Here is an 18,374-nt window from a genome sequence, read left to right on the forward strand (position 1 = left end):
TGATGTTTAATACAGGGGTTCACTTACTTATCCCACACTGTTGGTAATTTCTCAGGTTTTTCTGCAAAATATCTTGATAAACCTTTTTCTGTTGATGATAGGGCCATTTTTAGTTTCTCGCTGCAAAGAAACAGGGCAATGAAAAACACCAGAAATGACCGAACATATTTTGAGTAAAAGATTCCCACAGATTTAGATGAGGCTGCTGATTTTCATTTGTCTTTATTTTTATTTTAATATGATCAAATGGAACCTGAAATTGCTGTATCCTGATCAAATGCATTGTCAGTTAATCAATATGCACAAAGTTGTCTGTAGTTTTAATGTGAATGTTTATTCAATATGTCAAAAATCTATTTCCTTGAATAAATTTGGGCACTGTATTGGCTCATTAAATGATATGTGCTGCATGTGTTTTCCACATTTCCCAATAAAAGGCGCATCGAGTCGCCTTTTATACAAAACGCGCGGTATAAATAAACTTGCCTTGCCTTAATTACAACCACAGCCTGCACTTGACTAACTTTCTCAAACCACGTGCCTTGTAAACCACGCTGGGATTGGCTGCTGCTCATTTACTCTTCACAGCGCACGCACTTTTTTTTTTTTTTTTTGCCATTTTCGTCCGGCGGCGAAATCCCCCTTGCGCCTTCACTTCCGCCTTTACGGCAGTGGGCGGTGCTCTCGGTCCCCCCCCCCCCAACCGCGCTCCCAGTGTCGCTCCTTCTCACCCCACAACCGGAGCACCAGACCCGCTCTGCACCCTCCGCTCCAGGTAAGGCCCCCCCTCATCACTTTGAGCACATTTTTTACCTCCGCATCCCTCAGATTGACGGGAATGCTGCGCGTAAAACCGACTTCGGAAAGTTTGTGAATGAAGCCTTTGGATAATACCTTCTAAATCCCTCGCGTTGCGGAGCGATGTGCCGCTGTTCTCATGACATGTGAAGCTATGTTGAAGGACCCTTGCCTGGCTTTGTGCGCTTTGGTCCATTTCGGTTTGATTATCCGCGGTTAGCCGGGTCCACCTGTGCGTAATACATGTTTTTTTTTGGAGACATTCTTTTACGCGTCTCTCTCCAATGCAGCACCCGTGCGCCTTTTGTTCTGCCGGTCCACGCCTGGATGGATGCTGCTCCCACCGGCTTCCAGACGCCTCCCCTCCGCCCTCCTCGCTCTCCTCCTCACCGCAATAGCTTCACCTGCTCCTAACGCGAGTCACACCTCAGAGGACAAACTGGCTCGTTTCGCCTCTGAATCATATTTAGGTTGTTTTTGGGAATGGGTGGTGTCACTGTACTTCACACCCCGTCTGCCACGCGCTCTCTCGCCCTTGCCCCCGGCGACATGACTTGCATTTTGAGAAGCATTTTTTTTTTTTATGCCATCGATTTGTGCGCAGCGACTGACAGTCATATCGATTCGTCCGAGCTGATAACGCCTGGTGCGGTTATGGATCCTCTGCCTCTAATGTCTCGTAACGTCATTTGGTGCGGTTTTTTTTGCTTGAGGATGTGAGGATGGGTCATCTAGAAATGCCCAGTCGCCCATTCACAGTGCGGGTTGAAAGCGTCTCCTTTTGATTTGGTGAACATCCAAAATGGTGCAGTTGTTGCAGGAGGCTTTACCCACACAAACTGTATTACAATGATTGTGAATTTTGTTGTGTTTTCTGTGGGATGTGAAGGAAAGCTGGCGATGTTCAATAACTGTCGATAACGATATTTCTCTACATCATTTCATCTTCAGTGCATTAGGTTAACAATTTGTTTTTCATTAAATTGTCTCAAACTAAAGGCCTTGTAATCGAGTTTTGTTCACAAACAAAAGAAGTGTGGTTCAAACTCATTTCTGAGCGATGAGTTTGTTATGCACATTTCACAACCTTCACGGAAGTGTCAACAATAACAACAACTACTCAGCAGCTAGTTCACTACCAATAAAAATGCTTAAGAAGTCAAGAAGCTGCCTGTTAGCCCTTCAGTTTCTTGCTTTGTCCTTCAATATAACTCAAGGACAAAGCAAATTTCAGCAAAATTCAATCCGATGGAAGATGCCAGGGATTTTGCGATATATTGTGGCTTCCTGCGATAAGGCTACGGTGTCACCGATGATTTGGCGATATGTTGTGCAGCCTGCTGGTTTTGTCTTTCATTGCAGGCATAGACTTCTCCTTTCAAGACACATTTTCACTCTTAGAAAGCCTTATTTCCATATGAGAACGTTTCTCACCTTAAAGCACCGATAGAACCACTGTACAAGCAATGATATCAAAGTCAGTGTTTAGCCGTACGTACAGTATATGAACCCATATGTTCCCATCGCTTTGTAAACCACTGCCATATTGTGTTGTGGCGAACTGCATTAGGCTTCACCTGCTGCTGCCCATCAGTGCCCGGATCCCTTGATTACCTGTGTCCTTAATTACCCTGGAAGTCGTCTGAGAAATCCTGGTGAAACCCAAGTGACGGTTGACAAAGATTTTGGCACACAATGGTTTGAATCAGGCATTAAGGTCTTTATTGACGCTGTTTGTGCGGAAATCCTGGTTGGTTGAAGCGGAGGCACCCTCGATCTGTGAAGCAATGTTACATGACTTCCGCGGTAGCGCTCGGCGGGGTCACTGCGGTGACATCCCGCCCCCTGCTGCTCCTCCAGGCTGCGTCTGTGTGCACTACAGGTGTCTTAAGAGGAGTTGGCAGGAGAGTGTCCTAAAGCTCCATTAAGACTTGGACTTGGGGAGAGTGGCCTAATTCACAAATGTCCCACTGACCTGCATTTGGATGTGCACTTTGAGCTGCTCTAAGAAATTCAAAAGCGGGATGATGATACGGTCTGGTGCAAAAAGTCACAACATTTGAAAATATGACTTGGTTGGTGGTTCATAGTGGTTCCAGTCCTGTCTTTGGAGGCTCGTCCACCCCCCTCCTCCCGGGACGACGGTGTGAGCCTGAGTGGCGTCCAAGTCTCCCAAACCGGGGCTGACAACCAGTGTCACAGTGCATTCTGTCTCACACTGTCCCGTCCGGAGATGAGGGGCACGTGCGGGGGAAGGGACGGCTCCTGGAGCAGTATCTCATACTGGGATAAACACGTGTTACAGTATTTCATTGGATGCTGTTGTCTTTGTTAGTCTGTCTTTCTTTCATCCATGACCACACCTCCGCCTTCTAAATTATCCGTACCTTAACCCTGACTAGGTCTGGGTACCGTTACATTTTTTCCAATACCAGTACTTGGTTTTCGATACCAATACCTGAACGATACTTTTTCTGATATCTATGCTAAAATATTTGTCATCTAGAACCAGAACAATGTGTTCATCTCCAATGACAACAAATGTGTGAAAAATGGGGAATCCATCCATCTTCTTCCACTTCCATCCATCCATCCATCCTCCACTTCCATCCATCCTCCACTTCCGCCATCCATCCTCCACTTCCATCCATCCTCCACTTCCATCCATCCATCCTCCACTTCCATCCATCCATCCTCCACTTCCATCCATCCATCCATCCTCCACTTCCATCCATCCTCCACTTCCGCCATCCATCCTCCACTTCCATCCATCCTCCACTTCCATCCATCCATCCTCCACTTCCATCCATCCATCCTCCACTTCCATCCATCCATCCATCCATCCATCCATCCTCCACTTCCATCCATCCATCCATCCATCCATCCATCCATCCTCCACTTCCATCCATCCATCCTCCATTTCCATCCATCCTCCACTTCCATCCATCCATCTTCTTCCACTTGTCCATTGCAGGGTCGTGGATCACTTTGCACCAGCCCCTTATGGCTCCTCCTGCAGGTGGTGGGTCCACGGGAGGACGGCCTCATGATTAAGCGGGCCTGTTGGTCTCTCATAAGGGGCTTCTGAACCACTCTTTGTCTGACCCGTCACCTAGGACCTGTTTACCATGGGGGCACAAAGCCCCCAACAACAGAGCCCCAGGATCATTCGGGTGCTCAAACCCCTCCACCACGTTAAGGTGGCAGTTCCAGGGGGGGAATCGGGAATCATTTTGGTAGTAATGTGGAACAATTGGCAAAATCAGATCGTTTTACCTCAATAATTTGCTATTTGCAACAGTCAAAACGACCATTTCAATTTGACTGTTATTCCTCTTTTGGACTCAGCAACACTTCTCTCTGTTGACCCTTCTCACTCGGCTCCTGTACAAGCGCTCTCTTTTTTTTTTGGGCTCGTTTTGGACCGGTTCCCACCAACACATTCTCGCAAAAGCCCTCTTATGCACAGGAAGTTTACGTGTCGACTCGGGTTATAACACAGACCAGCCTCACTCCGCTCGCATGAGAACATGAACGCAGCTGACCGGCCTGATGACAGATTCGGGGGGAATATTGTGGCATGTTTGGGGTACATGCGTGACCAGCCGGAGGTCAGGGATGACGTGAGGTGCGGATTGTGTTCAGGGGGGGAAAAAAAGAAAACGAAAGTGTCTGGGAATGCACTTGGGGAGATGCTGGTTGGGGATTCCTGCTGTAGGATCTTCATCTGTCAACGAAGTGTGGGGCTCATTCTTTTGGATTAGATAGGCACCTTGAGGACCACAACAAAATATATCTGCAACCTTGATGCTAATGTTGTGGTTTGGAAGATATGCTAAATTAAAAATGTTTATTCATATTTTCATCTTAGCCAAGATCGCCCACCCCTGTTACTTCATGCGTTTATGATGTGTTATATCATTTATTTTGGACACCTTTGGTCACATGTTCCTCCAGCTTGTTGCTCTTTCACCTTTAGCTAATGGTGGGAACTTGCTAATGAGCCTTAGCTCCTTCCTGCACTGGGGCTGTGTTAGCCCTCACTGCAGCCGCTAGGTTCTAACTTTATGCTTTCCAGATGTGGCTAAACCGCTTTGATGGTTTTCTCCTCATCCTAGTATCAACTACTACTAGGCTACTACTACTATTACTTAGTGATTGGATTTACGGCTCTTTACTGGGAGCCGAGTCTTTGGGATCCATTCATTTCAAAGAGCCGTTCAGAAGACTGGCTATTTTTTCATGTAGCATCTTAATAACGCCAGCCAGATAATTCACAATATCTATAACGGAACTACTGGAACTACCATTTCCACTACTCGAAGAAGTACCGTTACTCAAGTACATGCACTTGAGTGAACATGAATGAGCACTACCAGCCTCTGACCACAACTACCAAAACGAATACTTCTACTTTCACATCTCTTGTTAAACTTAACTCTACTGGCCACAATAAAAGCGCCCGGTTGTGGAAACCTCTTGGATCGGATTCCCCTCTCCCTTTCGCCGTCGCCTCAATCGCCTCTCTGTCCAGCTCCGTCCATCTGCGGCTCTGCTCTCGGTCAATGGAAAGCCCAAATTCCTCTGGAGCGCTTTGTAAAAACTAGCGTGAAACATAAGAGCAGATGTGCGGTAGTGGCTGCGTACAGATAGCGGATCTATACATGGCTTTCTCACAGGGACAGAAAAGCGTTGCGGTCTTTGGCTTTTTCTGTGGACGCTTTCAAACTTTGCGCTGAATGAGGAACACATCACGGTCGGATCATGAAACGTTATTTGTTTCTGGATGACGAGACCGTATTACAGAGATGTGAAAGATTAGATTCAAAGCTCTGAAAACATGAGTGTAAGCATTAACTTTTTTTGCTCACTGGCTTGTCGACGGAATATCACAGAAAATTAGAGAGGTTATCCGTTCGAGATTTGCTCATTCTTTTTTGCCAACACTACCAAAAACAAAAGTGTATCAGTTTTTGTCATATTTTTTTTAAAGGAGAGGAGTTCACCTGATAAAAGAGTGACCACCCACTACAACACTGCATCAAGATATACAATAAACACAAAATACAATGGACACCAGCTGCCTCTTTTAATTCTTTGACCTCCTTTGGTCGAAATGCGTTGGCGTGTCCATGAATTAAATAGAGGACTTTTACTGTACGTCAGAGTGCCTCGGATCCTCTGCTTTATCATTCATAAATCAGTACCTGATCCTTGAAGCGATGCACTCACCTTTCAAGACTTTTGGACTAGGGAGGACTTGAAATCTTTAGTTTCCAACACAAATACTGCAAGTGTCTATCACTTTTTGTTCCAAAGTCATGTCCAAAAGGATCTGTAGATGACGGGAGCAGGAACCTCATAGGGATAAGACATGAAATCGCACTTCGGTGTCCATGGCCGGCTCTGTACAGTGACATCAGTATTGCAATGTCTCAGTGTTGAATGTGCTTCATTTTAAAGTGAGCTTTTAAATGAATCTTCTTTTGGGCGTCATTGTGGAAATAAAAAATAATCGCAGCTCAACAACTGCAAAGGAGCTGTAAAATAAGTGGGGTTGTTTGAAAACTGTTGGAATCAGGCAGTTTCCGCACCAACACAGGGTTTAGCTCGGGATCGGAAGCACAAAAGCTGGATCAGGGCATCTCTACTGTACTCTTGGATGTGTTACAAACTGTCATCGCTGTTGATGATGGTACACGTGGTACACAAGTATTCAGCTTTGAGAGGAGAGTGAAGGACTCCAAAGATTTTCACTGATTTCGGGGAAAAAGATGGTTGCCCCTGTCTTTTTATGCATGTTCTAATGTACTTTGTGCGCTCTCTCCCAGCCTCACCTCGTTTGCATGTGTCCTTGTTTTGTTTTTGAAGAGCTCTCTCGCTGCCCACTGCCCCTTTTGGGACCCCCTTCGCCACGGCAACCCTCGCCATGGCAACCGCCGCCTCAATGGAGCGACCCGTTGGTGCAGGCACGACTCCGCTCTGATCGGTGCTTCCTGGCTTGGAGACCCGCCTACTTTTTTCTCTTATTATCATTATTATTGACAAACCAGTGTTTCAGATTTGCTCGTGAACAGCTGCGCGGCTCAACAGATGTTCATGAACGACACCGTGCTTTCGAGGTGGAGATTTATGTGGCGTGCGGGACTGACCCTCTGTGGATGGTCTTTGTCAGGTGAAACAAAAGCCGGTCGTAAAACTGGAGGAGTTGAGGTTGGGTTGCCAGGTGCTGTTTGCAGATTTCAGCGTGACTTCTGGCTTTGCATGTGTCAAAGGCCCCCAAGTTCGATCTCCTTCTCAAGAGCTCAGAGGTACGCTGCGACACCTTTCTCTTTTACTTTTGACTGCTATTCATTCATACAGTATTTAAAGCAGAACTAAATAATTTATGCCCCTAGAGGCCATAAGCGCCACTGCAGGTGTCGCAGCATGTTACGAGAGAGAAGGATATTGTACATTGTGCACAATTACACAATGGAGATGCATTTTATTCACTCAAACTTGGCTGTAAAACTTTAGCCTGTTAGCTTCTTCTTCGTGATTCCATTAGTGTGTATTGCGCCTCCGACCCAGAGGCAGGGAAGTTGCAAGGGTAGTTTTCTGGACAGAGACACCAGGAGGAGATGAAAGCCCCCCCAATCATCCCATTAACACTTGTATTACCCCCAGAGGGACCTCGAAAAGGATATTTTAAGGTAACCACGATACTTAGTGCTGCTTTAAGTCCAAGACTGTAAAGTTTGGAGTCTTTAGGAGTTACTAAAGTGGAGATGATGTTGGTAGAGTCAAACGAAAACCCTCATTTTGCAAAAACCAACCTAAAGTTTCACAATGCCTACACTTGTATATTTCTCTCGTCTAAATTGCAAAAAAAGCCAAGTTATTGTTCAGCCCGTGTTCAAAACAATGGCTTCTGTTTAATACCATGCAATGCCTCACTCATACGTTTATGTCTGGTCATAAAGAGGACTATAGATGTACACACACATTTCATATCGAGGCTTCACGAGGCCAGATGAAAGGGATGCTTGAGTGTTTTTGGCGCAGAATGTTTTTTGTAGATAATAGTCCTATGTTTACCGGCTTGTACATGACAGACTGGTGCTGCAGTGTAATGGCTGACAGTCGGTATGTGCTGTGATGATCATATCTCAAGGGATGGTCTGATTGGCATCTCTCTGTCTGAGATTCATAAAAGGACGAGGAAAAAGTGGAAGCATCAGGGGCGCTGCTGCCTTGTTTGCCTTCTTGTTTGATCGATGGTGCTTCTAAACTTGAGCTCATAGTTGCAATACTTCTACTCCTAACAGTAAGATAGTACCAGTGTGGCTACTAGGAGTTGAAAATATCTAGTACTGGTTCGGAAAAGCAACTAAAAAGCGATGAAAAAGCAACAAGAACTACAAGAGAGGTTGACAGACTCTACTCCTGTCTGTCTAGGTGCTTGTCCTCGTCTCACCTGTGTTACATAGACCTCCCACAGGCTCACATGCTAATCCACTTCCATCTGCTTCTGTCTCGCTGGAACTCCCTTGTCCTGCTACAGTTATCATCAGGTGCGACCCCACCCAGCAGGACTGGGACAGGGCGTGTATTGGGGGGAAATATTGACAAGAAAGCTGCAATGTAACTGAGACTTAAAAAAAACAAATACTTGGGCCGGAGCAGGGGCGGATCTAGAAACAAAATCACAGGGTGGCAAGCAGGGTCAGGGATCATTTCTGGGGTGGCAATGTCGAATGTTTTTAGCGGGGGTACGCAAGTTTTGCCTGATCACGGGGCAATTTTTCCCGTTTAGATGAAAACTGAGCCCCCAAAATTATACACAAATAGTAGCATTATCCATAATATAAGGCGGGGGTTTATAACTCAGGTAAAATTTAAACTTTTGTAAAAAAAAATAATAATAATAATAATAATAATCAACTTGGGAGCAATGTTAATTTTGACAACATTTTTTTTGACTAAAATGTAATGTCATTTTAGTCGAGATTTAGTCGAAAACATGTTTTCAATTTCTTTCTAGTTTTAGTCGACTAAAATTGCATGTCAATTTAGTCGACTAAATTTAACACTAATTTAGTCGACTTTGCTTTTATAATATTGATTATAATCATATTAAATCTTGTTCCTCTGCTTCATGGAGCTGCTCCACATGAACAAAGCTCAGAGCTGCTCCTTTGGCTGAGAATTTACATGATCTGAGGCTCTTTTAGACGACAATAGAAGTTTGGATGATTTTAGTCTCTCCCTTTCATTTTTATTTAGTCTTATTTTAGTCGACTAAAATATCTGGACATTTTAGTCATAGTTTTAGTCTCATGAACAACTTTTAATTTAGTTTTAGTCCAATTTTAGTCGTCAACAATATCACTTTGACTAAAAATTAAGACTAAATATTTTAGTCGACGAAATGAACACTGCTTTGGAGCCACAGGAGTTGCACCTGGCTCCTTATTTAGCCATAAAATTGTTATAATTCTTTATCCTGTCAAAAAAATACTAACTGAGAGTGGACCTCTTTAAGCACCCTTCTAGAGCAGATGACCACATGACAACGGGGTGGCAAGACCTTTACTTGGGGTGGCAGCTACCACCCCGTGCCACCCCTCTAGATCCGCCCCTGGGCCGGACCAGGTGCCACATTAGAATAGCAAAGTGCAACACCCCTGGTCCACCCCTAGTGACCTGAGCCTGTTGCTCATGTGAGTTCATTCGTCTTCCAAAATACGTGCTAGGGGCAATGTTGAATGGAAGTTGGGGCCATCAGTCAAACGTCAGCGTAAATGAAGCTGAACTGTGGAGATATTTGTGGGACAGGGGAATCAGTCTAAAAGCATTGTCAAGAAAAACTGAGCTGGAGCCTGAGGAACACTCCCACAAAGCAAAGAAGAACATGGTAAGGCCATTTCGTTGGTGACTGTGACCGTAAGTATCGCTATTTATCACACTGGGTCATGCAGTCCGGCCATATCTTCTCTGCAGCACAGCCATAACCTTGGTTCCATAATGGATAATGAGGCTAATCGCAAAGCACTCACTAATGCTAACGTGGCTAGTGCTAACCTCTACAGCAGCTTATCAATACACTCACTGGGGAGGCCTTCAAAGTAATACAATAGAGCTGGGAAGGCCTTTAGACGCCAATAGGACTTCAATACTGTGTCTGTATCTGTCAAAGGTATAATACTGCATCTTCTGCCGCTTACTGTGGTGTTTGAAGTGTTTGATCCCCTTAAGGCGAGACACTGCAGGTGAATAGGGAAAAAATTTAAATGTACAGATATTAATTTGAAACTTTTGCTGTAGATCACTGGCATGAATGTGAGAAAAAAATACATTGCAAGTTTTCTGTCATTTCATCTTTTCATATAAGAACAAGGTGTTTTATGCCTAAAAATGCCCCAAATTTCCCAATGGATAGAGCTACATTCAAATGCATGGTTTCATTTTATTGATAAATGAGTTACCAAGACTTTCTCAGAGGGGATTTTGGATTTCTTGTTTAGTTTTAAAATAATCTGTTTTTTAGTGGAAAAATTTGTAAAAATGTAATTTTCGCCCTTTTTTTTTACATTCAAAACTCAATAAATGGGGCTTTAGGGATTAAATAATAAAAAATCCCTCTGAAAAAATCTTCCAAATATTGTTTAGTCCAAGGCTGGAAAATGTGAAGTCTTTAGGTCCGACTGACGTGGACATAGTGTCGCCACAATGACAGAAAAATGTGTTTTGAGAAAAAGGCCCTTGAATTTGTGTTCTCCCATATAAGTCTATGGGGGAACATTGAATCAGCGCAATATTTAAACATGTTATTGTGAAGATTTGGGATATTTTTGGTTTCTGGGTGAAAGCTTGTATGTTCAGAGACCAATTTGGCCCAAAACCTGAAAACTGAAAAAATTGAGTTTTGCCTGTAGTGTCTCCCCTTAAACGTGGTTGAAAAACGTCGTCTAGACCTCTTCAGATGCCCTTCCGTCCTCCCCGTGGCCACTTCTACCTTTTCACCCGACACCCCCCCCCCAATCTCCCCCTGTTCTAAAGCCTCACTCTCTTCTTTGTAGACCTCACACAATGGAGCCCTTTTTTGTACCCTACTACAGCCTCGTCAAAGAATCTTCCCAGTTAATTACAGCCTTGTCCGGACCCGCTTTGTTCCCCCCCCCCCCCCCCCCCCGACCCGACCCGGGCCAAATGGAGCAGATGAGATTTAGCGGGAACTTTGGGGGAATTGTTTTCCATGTTAGAGCTCCCACTTGTTTGAGTAGGAACGCTCTGCTCTTCAAAGTGTGTGGGATTTGTGACATAACAAAGTTTATTTTGGAGGATTATGTTCAGAGCTCCTCCTCATGCGCGTAGCCTGTATTTAGAAGCGATCGCCCGGAGAATATTATATGTTTTGGATTGTGAAATGGGAATTGTTGCAGGAAGTAAAAATAGTAACTTGTGCAAGAGATACAGACGGCATCTCTGGAATTGCCCATATATGGTCGTGTTTGAAAACGGTTCAGGGGGAAAACAATTTGGAGAAAAACCTAAACTTTCTTTAATTATTCAAAAACTACTTTAACAAACGCTGAAATATGAAGATAGTTTTCTACTAAATAAAGATACAATCAATCAATCAATCAATCAAACCCTATTTATAAAGCGCTTCATATCACAAAGTGCTTTACAGATTACAACATTTAAAACAATGCGCCTGGGACAACCTCCCATATATACATTTTATATATTAGGATTAAATAAATAGATTAGTCAGTTAAAAGTTAAGCTAAAAAGGTGGGTCTTGAGCTGTGAACGTTCTCTGCAGTCCTGAGCTCCTCCTCAGGTGGTTCCAGAGGCGAGGGCCGCAATATTGGAAAGACGCCTCACCATGAGTCTTTTTGTTGACTTTAGGAATAACTAGGAGACCCCTGCCGGAGGAGCGAAGGGGCCGTGAAGGTTCGTAAGGTAAAAGCAGTTCTGACTCCTGCTGCATAATAATTTCCTTCGGGACATTAATAAAGTTGAACCTTGAACCTTGAACCTTGAAAGATAAGAAGGACCAAGACCATTAAGACATTTAAAAACCTCTCATGGCCCGAGAGAGAATGGGGCGACTCTGGCTATGTTCTTTAGATGGTAAAAACCTTTGTGATATTCTTTGTGATACAAAGACATGGGAGAGGAACATAGTTGTTCAACAGCCCATAAATACATAAATAACGGAGATGCTAACTTGATGCTACATGTCAGCATCGGGCTAATGCTAACGGTTAGCTAGCGCTAGTTACAACTACCGTTTTTTCACTTCTACTGAACAATCTGCTGTGAGAAAATATCCATATGGACCTGATTTACACTTGACTTTATTTAATTTATTTATCATAAATTGTGTTTCTCTAAAGATTCTATTTTCCCCCTCAGCGAAGCCACGCCCCCTTCTATGACGAGATGCCGTCTGTATTGCTGGGTTGCAGGTTCTAGAATTTGATGATGTCATCGGACCCAGTGGGGGGCAAGAGCCCGTTTTTCCTATTAATAACATTACACTTTCACAAGCCGTAGCTAAAAAAAATATATATGAATTTAAAAAATGATCTTTAATATCAGTCACTGGGTCCAAGATCTCTCAGTACAAGACCAAAAATTTCCTCAAAAACAAAATAATTTTTCCTCTATATAATAGTATAGGCCTTTAGAATGCTGTGATGTCACCTGCAACCCAGCAATAGAATGTACATTTGTTGCCATGGAGATAAAGTCTCAAGAAGTTTTAATTATTTCTAGGTTTAGCTTGTAAATCATTCTTCTAAATTGGTATTGCGCTGTTTGTTAGCAGCACTAAGCTAAAGTAACCCGGCAAGGCTGCAGGAAGTTTGTCCGTTTCACAAACTTTTTTTTCAGTGCGAGTCCTTGGCTCAAGCTGAATGGTTTTCCGCCCTAGTACGAGCGCCTTGCATTTGAGGCTTTTTAGTTCCAAAACATGTTCAAATAATTGAACTGCCATCCCTCTTTGATGCCAACTGCTCTGCATCCTCTCTTGTTAATAAGCTTTTCTTTTTCCTTTCTGATATGGCGCGTAGAAGTCATACATTTGGAATGCGCTGGAAAAACAGTTTTAAATGCTCGTGTTTAGTTCCCATGGTCTGATGTGTATTTCCCAGAAGAGGGAGAGGGAAAGCAGCAGATTAGCGCAGTACAAATGGTGTGGACTATTATCTGGACATGTGCTGTTCCATCATTAGGAGTTAGCATGTTCTGAAGCAGGCCATTTCCTGTGTGCGCTAACAGAAGTAAGAAGAAATTATTGTTTTGTTGTTGTTGTTGTGTTGAATATGTGCAGCAAGTTAAGCCTTAGAGATTCTGTAACGATATTTTGAGCACAGCCCTAGTTTTTAGTGTCGGGGCTTTTCAGTTTGAGCTTGTCGTCAATGTCACAGAATCACGAGATGGTGCCAAAACGCTTACCTCGGCCACATGGAGTCAACGACAGCAGTAAGCTTTCCGGTTTCGAGATAGGGCCAATCCTTGATATCCTTTTTTCGATTGGATTTGTCATCTAAAAAGTGGTTTTCTCAGTTGGTGTCTCCTGCCCGTGCACAAAGTGTATGTGACAGTCAGTCTGAGTGGATTTGGGAACATGTCAGTCCAATACATGCTGACGTTATCCTGACACACCACTCTGCTCCAGGCCACAAACGCAGCCCACACTGACCCAGAGCTGTATCTCGCAATAACCGGAGGGCCCCCTTTCGGCAAGGGCAGCCCCAAAGTCGGCCATGTTTTGTTTATTTACATCTTCGTTTTTGCTCCAGAAGTTTAACAGATAGAGAATATATGATTGAAGAATTGTTGTTCTGCTCTACCACCATTTTAACACTTTGATCATAAACTTGACTCATTTTTGTTCAGATTGAGACCAACTAAATTCTGTGTAAATCTTTTGTGATTGATACCTTCCTAGCAAAAATTATATTCGCACTGGTTTGGTCTTGGTTCTTTCTTAGATCTCACAAGTCCTTGCTTTTCCTTGTCTACTGTGTGCAACTTTAGTCAGACCATGTTCATTCGAAGTGCTACTTAGAAAGCCACATCTTCTGAAGTGGTGCGCGGGGAAGAAGGAGCACCTGAGTCATTTGATGTGAGCTGTAAAAGATGCACTTTGAGAGTGTTCGGTAAGCTCTTCACAGCGAGTGTCCTTGTCGCTGTGTGGAAGTAGAAACTTGCTGATGAGTCATATGTTGTGGGTGACATGGCAACCTGCAGTTCTCTGTGTGCCTCTGACAGAAGCAGCATCTTTAGAAACTTTGTGCATGGCGTCAAGATAACTTATGTTCTGTCAAAGCGATCTAACATCTTTGCATGAGCGTAAATATAAAGAGCAGTGTTTGACTCTCTTTGTATGGCGTGTGTAGTATAATATTACCTGTTTTTAGCTATTGTGAACCTGGAAGTAGTTTGAGGAAGACCTACTTGAGGCGGTCAGTAACAAATTAAATTTATTAGAATAAGCCTTATGATGAATGCCCCAGAACAGTGGCAGTGTGCAGATGTACTGGTAATACCACTGGCTCCCAACAAGGATGAAGTTTTGTCCCCATGCTGTTTCCATACATTTTTGAAGCTACAAACTTTTTACTCTCAAACACTACTTTTACTTGGACCGATATGAGTTAACAATAAATATTTAGCCCAAAAATGTATTTCTTATCTGTCATTTATTGAATTATAAGTCAATATATCAATCATCATATGACTCAACACTATTCCAACTATTCCAGTAACTTTTGTTCTTCGCTCTGGCGGCCTTCTCGCCTCACTTTTGTCAATGGAAAGTGGCGTGAGAGTTCAGAATAGAATGCTCTGCTTGCCCCTGAGACCCATCCCACACTGCTCTTACAACCACAATGTTGCTGTATCACTTTCCCTAATGGCTCGCACTTAGAACAACTCAAGGTGGAAGCGCTGACAACACCCTGCCGCTTCCTGCTTCTGACATGGCCATTTTGTAAGACGCTTCTCAAAGTAGCCTCGTTGAATTGGTTCAGTGAGATAAATGTCTTTGTCTTCGAGTGTACTATGTGAGGCCTAAAATGTATATCATGGTGTAGAATAGAAACATGGCCATAACTGCTCAGAGAAAAGGCGCAGGACCGGCTTGGCTTGGTTACGGTACTGCAGACGATATGTTAAAAATAACCTGTGTATACTCCTTCACAACTGTTCCGAGGGTGGTGCTCGCTGCATTCGATTCAGCCAAAAGTCCATCTCCATCCCTGACTCATGCCTCTTTTTTATGTTCTGTGGGAGGAGATGGAGAGAGGGAAGAAGGAGAGAGCGAGAGATAGATAAGAGATGGATAGAGAGTGGGGGTTTGGCTGAAGGAGTACAGAAAAAGAAAAAAATCTAGACTTCAATTAAGTTGGATGGATGGATTGATTGATTGATGGATGGATATAAGACTAATTGGCTAATAATCATTTTTTTATAGGAAATTGTCAGTGAGCCAGACCAGATTGTTTAGTGGGCTGGGTTTGGCCTCCGGGCGACCAATTAAATACACCTGGCTGGTATAAACGATGGATGGATAGATATACATTAGATAAACGTTTAGATTATTGATACAGACAATGGATGGATGGATGGGATGGATACTAGATAATTATTTAGAGAGATATAGATGGAAGTGTAGATGGATGGATGGATGGATGGATGGATGGATGGATGGATGGATGGATGCACTGAGGATGGATGGATGGATGGATTCATGGATTCATGGATAGATACATTTTTTCACTCATAGTTAGTGGTTGTGTGAAGCCATTTATGGTCAAACAACTTAGTTTGCTCTTTTTAAATCATAATTGTTAGAGAATTAAGCATAGACAGACTTGAATGGTAGGACTGGCGCAATGTCTCGAGTTCATGTCTCCGGGTCCCGCACCGATGGTAAATAAACTTCTCTTGCATAAGACATCCAGACTGCTGCCTGTTTTTCATCTGTCCTCTCGAACACCATTGTTAATTCTCTAACAATAATGAAAAAAAGTACCAAAATGACCCTGATCAAAAGTTTACATACCCCCGTTTTATATGCGGTGTATTGCCTCCTTTAAGAAAAAAAAAAAAAAAGAGTGGTGCGCACTGAATGGGTGCTGCTGCCGGATGCTCTCTCATCGAATGCAATTTCTCCATCTGTGAGATCAATAAAGTACCATCTTATCTTATCTTATCTTAACATCAATGACAGCTTGGAGTCTTTTGTGCTAGTTGTGGATGAGGTTCTTTATTTTTTCTGATGTTAAAGTGGCTCATTCTTCTTGGCAAAAAGCCTCCAGTTCCTGTAAGTTCCTGGGCTGTCTTGCCATCTCTCAGATAGTAGAGCAGGTAATCTTTTAGCTGGAAGGTTTGCAGTTCCAACTCCCGCAGATGCTGTTGTTGTGTATATGGACAATACATTTCACCCACCTTGCCTCTAATGTCTGATACCGGTAATTGTATGAGAGTGTGAATGGGTGAGTGGCTCCTTAATGTAAAGCTCTTTGAGTGCCTTTTGTCGATGGAAAAGCCACCATCAATTGATACCAGTTACCCAAGATGGATATATGGATGTAATGGACGTGTGATGCTTGTATTCATCGATCAGCTCATATTTCAGTCTTCACACAAATGTAAATGCTCCTGGACATGTTGAAAATGTGATTGGCAATTGCAATACTTCTTTGCGGTTTACTTGGACACGCCTCCCTGACAGAGCCCACACACCGGACAGATGTCGAATACAACTCCAGCTCATAGTTTGTTTGTGTTTATGTGCTCTGCTTACTTTATACAGTAGTTTACATTGATCCTCTCGTGTACCTACGCCACTGAGACTATTTCAGGACAAAACCTGGCCTAAAGTAGTACTATGTAGGCTTAAACCAGGGCTTATCGTGGATTAAATCAGCACTGGTTTAATTCATGTCTGATGTGAAAGTAAACATACGCCCAGATTAAAGCAGTTCCGCACCAGGCCTACAGTCTTTCATGAACCCAGTGTGTACGTCTTTGTTTCTGTATTTACATGACCGCGGCGACGTTGCTCTGCGCATCTGGTCCTGCCTTGATGACTTCCAGACACTTCCGCTGCTCAGTGCCATGTGTGTCCTCACCTCGGCGGCCCTCATTCCGGCTCCTCACACGTCCAACATCTGGAGGGGAGCTTCGGTCTGACGCTCTGGCCACATCTGCAACGTGAGGCAAATGAGCACCGGAGGGATCTAGAATTGATTTGGAGTAGGCAACGTTTAAGGAAGGCTGTTTTCGGTTGACTTTAAGGACATTCATGTGAAATATTTAGTAGTTTGCTTTTACCGTTCTTGTGCACGGTGAGCAATATTGACTTATAGCACGGTATCTGCCAAGGCCGTGGGAACCCAGGGTGCTGAGGGCGCTGCAGCACCCCCTGGTGGATAGTTTGTGAACTGCAGGCAATATTAGCCCCTTAACTCCCACCTGAACCGAGCACATTTTCTCCAGCTTTACCCCAATCCAAAAGCTTCTGGAAAAAAGGTGTGAAAATAGCAACAAAACTGAGACGAAAACAAGGATGAAAATGTGAAAAAAGTGAGAAAACATTGACAAAAAATGTACAAAAAAATGACAAAAATGGACAAAAAATTGACAAAAAAGTGAGAAAAAATGGACGAAAAAGTGATAAGAATTTGACAAAAAAAATGCGAATAATTTGACGAAAAAGTGACCAAAAAGTCACGAAAATTTGACAAAAATGAGACGACTGCCCAACAAAAAAAGTGATGAAAAAAAATCTGATGTGAGGATAAAAGATCAATTTAGTTTTGTAGGTCTTTCAAAATGCTCTTGGTTCAGGCGGGAGTCAACAAGAGGTTAATAAATAGGATTTATGCACAGAAAAAGTATTTTGGGGGTAAATTTTGTCCCTCAGCGCCCCCTAACTAAAACATCTTCCCACGGCTCTGGTATCTGCAATAACTTACCTGCTGCTTGTTGACCCACGTTGACACTAAACTTTTCTCAACCTTTGTCCTCTTTTATACTGACATATTGTGGCATTTTACGTTTCCGCCATCTAGTACGACCTTTGCATTTTGTCTTCATGTTTTATCTTCTCGCAGCAAACCTAGCCTGACATTTACAGCGTTTCGTTCCCCCACCAGACACCCCCAATTTAGCCCCCCCTCTGCTATATTCCAGCAACAGAAAGGTCTATGTTCTAGTGAGTAACTTTTCCTTTTCCATGCAGTAATACGCGTCGTGCAGTAGCGTATGTTTGCGCTTCAAAGCTAGTGGCTACACCCTGTGGTTAGCCTGGCACACGCTAGCTCAAATTAGCTTCATGTGTGCACGCAAAGGCTGGCACGCTTTAAATCTGGTAGTCCATAAAAAACAGTAGACTCTATTCAGGAGCTTTGGCTGCATAAAAAAAGGCTCACTTCCTGGTCTACGCTGGGAGCTGCAAGGCCTCCCAAATATATTTCACATTAGCGGAATTTCCTGTGCTCGGATTAAAGCAAGACAAATGGCAGACAGAGGGACTTTATTTGGGAATGTTTTTGACTGGGGGGGGG

The 18,374-nt window shown here is 43.4% G+C and overlaps 1 protein-coding gene across 2 annotated transcripts in view; it reads left to right on the forward strand.

Moving 5' to 3' along the window:
- The first annotated feature begins 693 nt into the window (after positions 1 to 693).
- Positions 694 to 18,374, forward strand: part of LOC306981808 (uncharacterized protein) — a 65,765-nt gene continuing 48,084 nt past the window's right edge. Inside the window, exon 1 of one of the 2 annotated variants that reach the window (XM_079581512.1) lies at positions 694 to 775. The gene's annotated coding sequence lies outside the window, so the exon portion shown is untranslated. Of the gene's footprint in view, positions 776 to 6,867; positions 7,110 to 18,374 lie in introns of those variants that run through there. The other variant, XM_079581514.1, reaches the window with a different exon arrangement.

Source organism: Gobius niger, assembly GCF_951799975.1.
Source record: "Gobius niger genome assembly, chromosome: 23".
In the NCBI taxonomy this organism is placed as follows: domain Eukaryota; kingdom Metazoa; phylum Chordata; class Actinopteri; order Gobiiformes; family Gobiidae; genus Gobius; species Gobius niger.